Genomic DNA, 8,173 nt, shown 5'->3' on the forward strand with positions numbered 1-8,173 from the left:
TATATCTGAAAGGCATGTGGGTTTTGTTCATCTACCATGTGTCCCTACTCCCTTTTTTTTATACATATGGGGTGAAATTCTGACTACGCTGAAGTTATAGGAAACTTTGCCATTGACTTACATGGGGCCAGGCTTTCACCATTGGTGTTAAGATGAATCCTGATTTTGACAGGTGAAATACTGGAGGAAGAAGCATACCTTAGACTGGGCAGCATTTACCATTACCAGTGAAGCTGTTTACATTGAAGTCCCATCGTCTGTCACATAAGATGGAAATAAACCCAAGAATATGGCACTTTGCATCTATGTAGCCCATTTCATCAGAGGATCTTAAGGTGCTTCACAAATATTGATTAATGTAATAGGCATTGTTGTCCCTATCTTACAGATGGATAAATGGAAGTATAGAGGCCCAGATGCTCAAATGTATTGAGGCACCTAACTCCCATTGATTTCAAGGGAAGTTAAAGCCTAAATACTTTTGGAATCTGGCCCAGAGCGTTTAAATTACTTGCTTAAGGTAACATAGCAAGTTAATGCCAGAGCTGGAAATAGTACCCAGTAGTCCTGTATCCTAGGCCTCTTTTCTAATCACTACACAGCATTCCCTGCAATGTAACATATGGGCCTGACCCTGCAAACCTTTACTCCTATGAGTGGCCCCATTGATTTTAATAGGACTACTTGTATGAGTAAGGGCTACCTGTGTGAGTAAAGACTTTCAGGATTGCACACTAATTCTAATTTGGAGATTCAAAATAGAAAGAGTAAACTTCCATTTTGAAGCAGAAGCTGAGGAGAAATTAAGGAAGATTGAGTAATAAAATACCCCCTTATCATCTATCCTGGTCATGATCAACACACCTGCCATTTGACGTATTTTCTCCCCTTACTGTTTTCTATATTTAATTTGCATTTGACAGAACCCAATGCAATAATTAGGAACAACAGTATTTGAGCCTTTTACTATGTATTACGTTCCCAGGAAGAATAGTGGTAGCAATTACAAACCTGGCACTTTCAGTGAGTGAGGAGTCTAATTACTGACTGCAGTAAACCCTCAATTATTTCCCACAATGCATACCACATAATCCAGTGAGGTCTCTACACATGAGTTTTTTTTCAGATGCTGGATAGGAGATCTTCAAGAGCTGAGCTTTTCATATGTTTTCCCATATGGAGAAAGAGAGTTGGACCAGACTGATCCTGTAAGGGCATGGTCCATCCCATCCTCTGGTGCCCCAGAAATCTTTCAGACTCTTCAGTAAGTGGCAACTTTGTGTGAATGTATTTATATCACTACCACCTATACAGTCATGCAGCAAAGTATTTACCGTGCTTCTTGCTCTGTTACACAGGGCCAGAGAGGAACTGCAGTCTCCCTTTCTCAATATATTAGCACTTACTATATTCAGGTAGCTCAGGTCCTCACTCCCTTCCTGCGTCTTCTTTTATACCTCTAGGCTGATAGCTAACTGATTCATCAGCCCTCCCAGCCTGATCACCTAATTAACTGTATATCCCCAATCCGCCTTCTCTGGGAGAACTTATTGGTGCCTAAAAGATCAGCATGCTGGGTCACTGTTAGCTCCTAGCACTCTGCCACACACCTCCCTCCCTCGCTCGTTGAATGCTGAGGTTCCTTTTCCCTGGCACCTGCTCTTCTTTAGAGGTGCCACTAGGTACCTTTTTCCTGTGCTTGCCCCCAGGGTGGTTATCCTTCCTCCACCCACTGAGCTCACACTTTGTGGGTGGAAGATGTGCCCATAATTCTGTTTCAGATCACTGGTCTTCACACCAGGATCCCCTTACCCTTATTCTTTTGGGGCAGGGCATGTCCTAGCCCTTCATCATCTCATTTCCCCTCATTCTCCTTGTCCTATCAATGTATCTTGGGGTTCCTCCTATCAAGATCCTGGTAGTGAACATTCTCTAGACAGCCCATCGTCCTCTAATACTTTCAGGTTTCCTTTCCTCTGATGCCTGCTTGGCCAGTTCTTCCTTTTCTCCACTTTCTCCTCAGGAATGTTCATTCCCCTCTTTCATCCCCGGTTTTGTATCCTGTCATCTAGGGTTCTCTGGCTCCCCTACTTCGCGCCCTTTCTCTATGTTCTGTGGCAGCTCACTTCCCTTCTTTCATGGGCCCTGGATGCCTACTTTCTTACTAAAGGGGAAGGGAGTCCAGTCCATCCCTAACAGTACTGGATGAGGACACCTATCCACACCACCAACCCCTTTTCCATCTGACCTTTCCCTAGATCTCCCGGGGTATCTCAGCCATTGTCAGTGTAGTTAAGCACTGGAATAAATTGCCTTGGGAGGTTGTGGAATCTCCATCACTGGAGATTTGTAAGAGCAGGTTAGACAAACACCTGTCAGGGATGGTCTAGATAATACTTAGTCCTGCCATGAGTGCAGGGGACTGGACTAGATGACCTCTTGAGGTTCCTTCCAGTTCTTTGATTCTATGATCCTAGGCTTACTGGATCATTAATAGGTAAAAAGAGCCAGCAGTATCCAGTGAAGAAAAAAAATTGACCCGTCTCAAGAAATGTTGATGCCAAACATTAAAATTACATACTGTGTCATACAGGACCTATGGCTTCATACAGCTATGGTTTGCCTTTTCCATATTTAGCTCAGAAGCAGGGGAAGCAGTAAACACAACCACTGGCAAATGAAATAAATTTATATAAAGTATCTGGTGAGAAAACTATTGCTGGTGATGATGTTATTTGCCCAGGGAGATTGAGACAGGGGCTGCCCATGCAAGTGGAATTGTGTTCTGAGCTAGGGCTGGATGAACCTTGCAGTGCCCTGATCCAGGTATACAGTAAGTGCATGGTATGAGAGATGAGACACTGTCTAGTGGGCTTGAATTTTAAATTGTTAGCTGTATCCCTTAGTTGCCTTAAAACTAGGGAGTTACAAAATAATATTTTCTATATGAAAACTCTCCAAAATTATTGGTTTCTATTATAAAGACATATTTATTGGCTCCTGTAGCACAAAACACTGATCTCTGAGTACTCTTAATTTCTCAAAATGAAAAAACCCACTTTTGTTTAGAATGTTAATCCTTCCGATGAAACAGATTTTTTGTTGAAAATTTTAATTGGAGGCAAAGCAAAACCTACTTCAAAAAGAAAGAAACTACAGGACTTCACAAGCCTTATAGTTATTTATGTCACAGAAACAGGCAGCACAAAAAAATCAAACAAAAACTTCATTTAGTTCTAAAACCTCGGTGTTTGGTAGTCTTTATTTTTGTCGTCTTTCTAAAAACTTCAGCTTAAAATGCAATAAATGATTCAGGGTCAAATGAGCTGATTTCTTTCAGTCTGCATGGAAATTTTTCTTCTTAGAGGAGAGTTCAAAACTGTGAACTTTTTAAGGCCCCTGAAGGGTTAGAATGAAGCTTTTCTTTTTGTGCTGAAAGGAAGTTCCAAACCATTCCACTTCAAACTGAAATGTCTTACCAGGCTCAGGAGAAACTCTGCTGCTGTTGTACGTGCCATTGTAAACTAATGGATTATTTAACTAGCAGTTTTTATCTGTGATTGGATTTCTCAAGATCCATGATTATTGTTCTCCTATTTTCTTCCAAGGTCAGGATATAAATAAAATATAGGCAGATAGACACACTGTTCGGATTTTAAAAAACAATTGTTAGTAATTTTATTCACAACAGTTCCAGACAATTCAGAGCCCTGTTTTTCTTTATGCCCAAGAGAAAGACAGAGCTGTTGTGCCATCTGTTTTGCATGAGCTATTATCTAGCACACCATTTCCTGACTGCACCTTTTGTGAATGGTAACTGCAGTATGGTAAAGCTAATAGGAGGGGGAAGCAAATGTGTCCCCTCTGCTTGTCTAATGAAATACACTGCTGCTAATAGGCTCGGAGATGAATGAATCCAGTCACACTGGGTAATTGCGGCTACATGATTTGACGACGACAACAGCAACTGCTAACAACAGCAAGAGCTCAGTCGTCCAGTCCTTACACAAGCAAAACTCCCACTGCAGTCCCAAATGAACTCTTTAACAGTACCTGGGTCAGTCATCTCCCCCACATCTCCCCTCTGGGCTCCCGGTGAGGGGTTTGAGAGCATAGAGCAGGAGAATGTGGACATGTGGACCAAGGCCCCCTCCTGCAATGATCTCCACTTAAGTGAAGTCAGTGGGGCTCTATGCAGGCACAGGGGTCTGCTTGTGCACAGCTCATTGCAGGATTGTGGGAGCTGATGCCAGCTGTCACAAAGCCCCATCCATTTTCTACCCATCCATCCTCCTGATACTCACAAGAGCTTATGTAGGGGCATTTGTAGGGCCAGAAGGAATGGAGGACTGTGATCTCACTTAGGCTTATCTTCCTTCTAACCAACAAAGTTCTTTCCTGCTGTTAGTGCTTAGGAGCAGAGGACATGATCTGTTCTTTTGCTTTTCGCACTTCTGAATGTCAACCCCACTCAGCAGATTCATTTTTCTCCCTGATAACTTCAGTAGTGCAAACAGCACTGAATAGAAAGAGAACGTTGCCCTTCTTGCCATCTGAAATTCTTGCCTCCTATTAATGTCTGACATAAACTGACACTCAACGCTCACAGAAAACTGTGCCCATGCTCAGAGGAGCTGAGTTTTCCTGAACTGCTAATTCACTGCCTCAGTGACTTCAGGTGTTCAGGGCTAGCCTTGGACAATGACATTTTCTTCCAAAGTCAGAAAATCAAAGAGAAAAAGACAAAAGCTGAAGCATGGGAGATGTGCCAGTCTTCCGCAATGGAAGTGATATTATTCATCAGATAATAACAGTGCTTAGGTACTGCAGGGATCAACACTATAGAAGACCCTAAAATAGATGGCAAATATTTCTATAGTTTAATTCCTGAATTAATTATTTTTCCTACTGCACTAAGAACCTAATTATTCTTTCATGTTTCTACAATCCTAGTGGGTTGAATTTAATTTCCTGAGATGAGGAACAGTGGTTGTTTTCTGTAGCTTAAGTAGCACATTTTAAATTCAGAAATATAATAAAGCAACTATTTATTATCTTAGCATATTGTTGGTTAATCGCCTTCTAAAAACTCATAAGCTAAAAGACTGAGACAATGAGCTTCTGGTGCTGCAGGTCCCTCTATGTTATGTTTCTTTCCTTCTATCCTTCTTATACATTGACTGGTCCATCCCTGCCCTAAGCTAACATGAGCTTTCTGTTCAGTTTATAACCTGCTGCATATCCAGAAGCCACTCAGATCTGATAAGATCCCTAGGTTGTGAAATGTAGAAGCAAAAGGAAGGCATGTCCCTCCGTTAAAGGATCAGGATCATCTCCACCACCTCTTCCTGTTGTTTTTCCCCAAACTACCAGCACTACCTTTGTCTTACCTAGATTGAGCTTCAACCAGCTAGCTTTCCTCCTAGCCCAGTCTCTCCACTGACTTCCAGGGACTTTGAGTCAGGCCCTGGGGAATCAAGTGAGTGCAACAGTGTACAATTTGGCCCTAAACTGGAAATATCAGGTATATAATTCAGAGACAAGGTGGCAAATCTCTCTCAACTTTTGTGACTTACTGTTTCAGGGATTTCAAAAAAGTGTACTTCTTACCAAAAATAGGCCAAATGCTAGTCCCACTGATGTCAATAGCATGTTCCCATTTACTTTATTGCTACTAAGATTAGCCAGTATCTGATCTAATCTATTTTAGGATTTTGGATAGTACCCATTGCCATAATAGGTAGTGAGTAATCTAGGCACCATATATTCTGCGTTGCCTTTCCATGCCCACTTGACATAGTGGTGTGTGACAGTGTTAACTCTGAATTTCCCATTATTTCATATAGACAATGATTACCTTAAAGGAACAGGTTTCAGAGTAGCAGCCATGTTAGTCTGTATTCGCAAAAAGAAAAGGAGTACTTGTGGCACCTTAGAGACTAACAAATTTATTTGAGCAGAAGCTTTCGTGAGCTACAGCTCACTTCATTGGATGCATTCAGTGGAAAATACAGTGGGGAGATCTATATACATAGAGAACATGAAACAATGGGTGTTACCATACACACTGTAACGAGAAAAGAAAAGGAGTACTTGTGGCACCTTAGAGACCTTTTCTTTTTGCGAATACGGACTAACACGGCTGCTACGCTGAAAACTGTAACGAGAGTGATCACTTAAGGTGAGCTATTACCAGCAGGAGAGCGGGGGGCGGAGAAACCTTTTGTAGCGATAATCAAAGTGGGCCATTTCCAGCTGTTGACAAGAACGTCTGAGGAACAGTAGGGGGTGGGGGTGGGGAATAAACATGGGGAAATAGTTTTACTTTGTGTAATGACCCATCCACTCCCTGTCAAATAACATAGGTTCCCAAACTAGCTACAGTATCACCGTGTGCTGGTGCTATAGCAGCTCGGCTATGCAGAACACTGGTGACAAGCAAACACACTGCCAGCTGCCTGCCACCATTTATTATCCTAGCACCCAACACTTTGGCCCCCAGCAGCATCTGGGACTCCAGTTCTTTTCTTCCTTTTCAAGCTGTTGTTCCTACCCATAATGCCATTATCAGAGGGTGAGGGCGTGCCAAATGTGGCTGCAGATTACAAGTCCCTAAGAGCAACTCTGAGTATGAATATATAAACTGCAGAAAGAAAGATACGTAGATGTCTAAAGATACTTAGACCTTGAACAAAACTACTGCACAATTCCCCCATGCACCAATTTAACATCCCACTCACTAATTACCATCTCTAATCTTAAAATTTTCTACAGTTCCTACAAGGAATCTTTCCATTTTCTGATCTCTGAGAAGTCAATCACTTTTAAAAATAGGATTCTCTGCATTTTTCTACAAGTCTGGTGAATTCAAGAACAGCAGTAAAGCTGAAAGATAAAATAAATAACTCAGAGAGGCTTATAGAAATAAGATGGCAATCAATATTGGTCTAGTGATCAGTGCAGGTAACTAGATAGCAGGACTCCTCTGGATCCTCTCTGGAGCTCTGCCACTTACTTGTGGCTCAATCCCTCCATTAAAGTGAATGGCAAAAAAACAAAAAACAAAAAACCACTAACTTCAATGAGAACAGGATTAGCCTCCACATAGTCCATTTAAGAAGAAGAATAGGTGTGTGGTTAAGGCCCTAGTCCAGGAATCACAACAGCCAGATTCAAGTTCTAGTGCCTCCTGTGTAACCTTAGCCCTAATCACTCTGTAATATAGATCCCTGTCTTATAGATGGGGGTAATAATCTGAACTTTCTCCCACCATTCTTCTGTGCTCTCTATTTAGACTGTAAACTCTTCATGCCAGGGACTGGCTCTCACTCCATTCATACAGCACCTAGCACAATGGGGGTGGGGTGGGGTGTCGAGATGCTATCAAAAAGCAAGCGCTAATTAACAAGTGGCTTTCGGCAAATCTCTTTGTGTCCCACTTTTCTCCATCAATAGAATGCCATTTAACAAAGTATTTCTAGGCCTTTCCATCATACAGATTAATACTGACGACTACCGTTCCTCTATTTCCCCTAGGGTTGGGAGGATTCATTCACATTGTTAACAGTTATGGCAAACTAGATATTGGGCAAACTGTCCCTCCTGAACAGAACTACCCTGGCAATGAAGATTTCCCGGGCGGGGCCTACTGAGGATAGTTCCCAAGCGTGGGGTGACCTACAAGCCCCACGGCTGAGCACAAGGCTGTTTTAGTGGGCAGAAGAGCCCAGCAATGCCAAGTGTTCTCCTTGGTAAGGGGCAAAGGGCTAGGGGAGCTTAAGTCTGCCACACAAAGCATTTGTCTGTTTCTAGCTCATCAGGTATTTTGCCCCATCTTATAGCGGAGGGAGAAAGGCAGTGGAAGAGCAGGGTGAAAGGAAAAATGGATACCAAAAGTAATCTTAAAAGTGAAGGGAAACAGAAAATTGTGCAAAGGGGCATAAAATTCCCTTGAAAGAGGAACTTTGTCCCTAAGCCGCCCCCTCCTCACTGATTGCAGCACAGAACAGGGCCAGGTGCAAACCATCAGCCTCAGAGTCAGCTGCTAGCAGGTGTTGAGGAAGCATCCCAGGTGTTTTCAAAGAGCTGTTGGTGTGCTGGGGCTGCAGCCCCTCCTATATAACCCCTGTAGCTGAGTAGGAGGTGAGTTGCTTGGGTGTTTTGACTCTCAGCC

This window comes from Natator depressus, chromosome 10 (assembly GCF_965152275.1).
Source record: "Natator depressus isolate rNatDep1 chromosome 10, rNatDep2.hap1, whole genome shotgun sequence".
Lineage (NCBI taxonomy): Eukaryota > Metazoa > Chordata > Testudines > Cheloniidae > Natator > Natator depressus.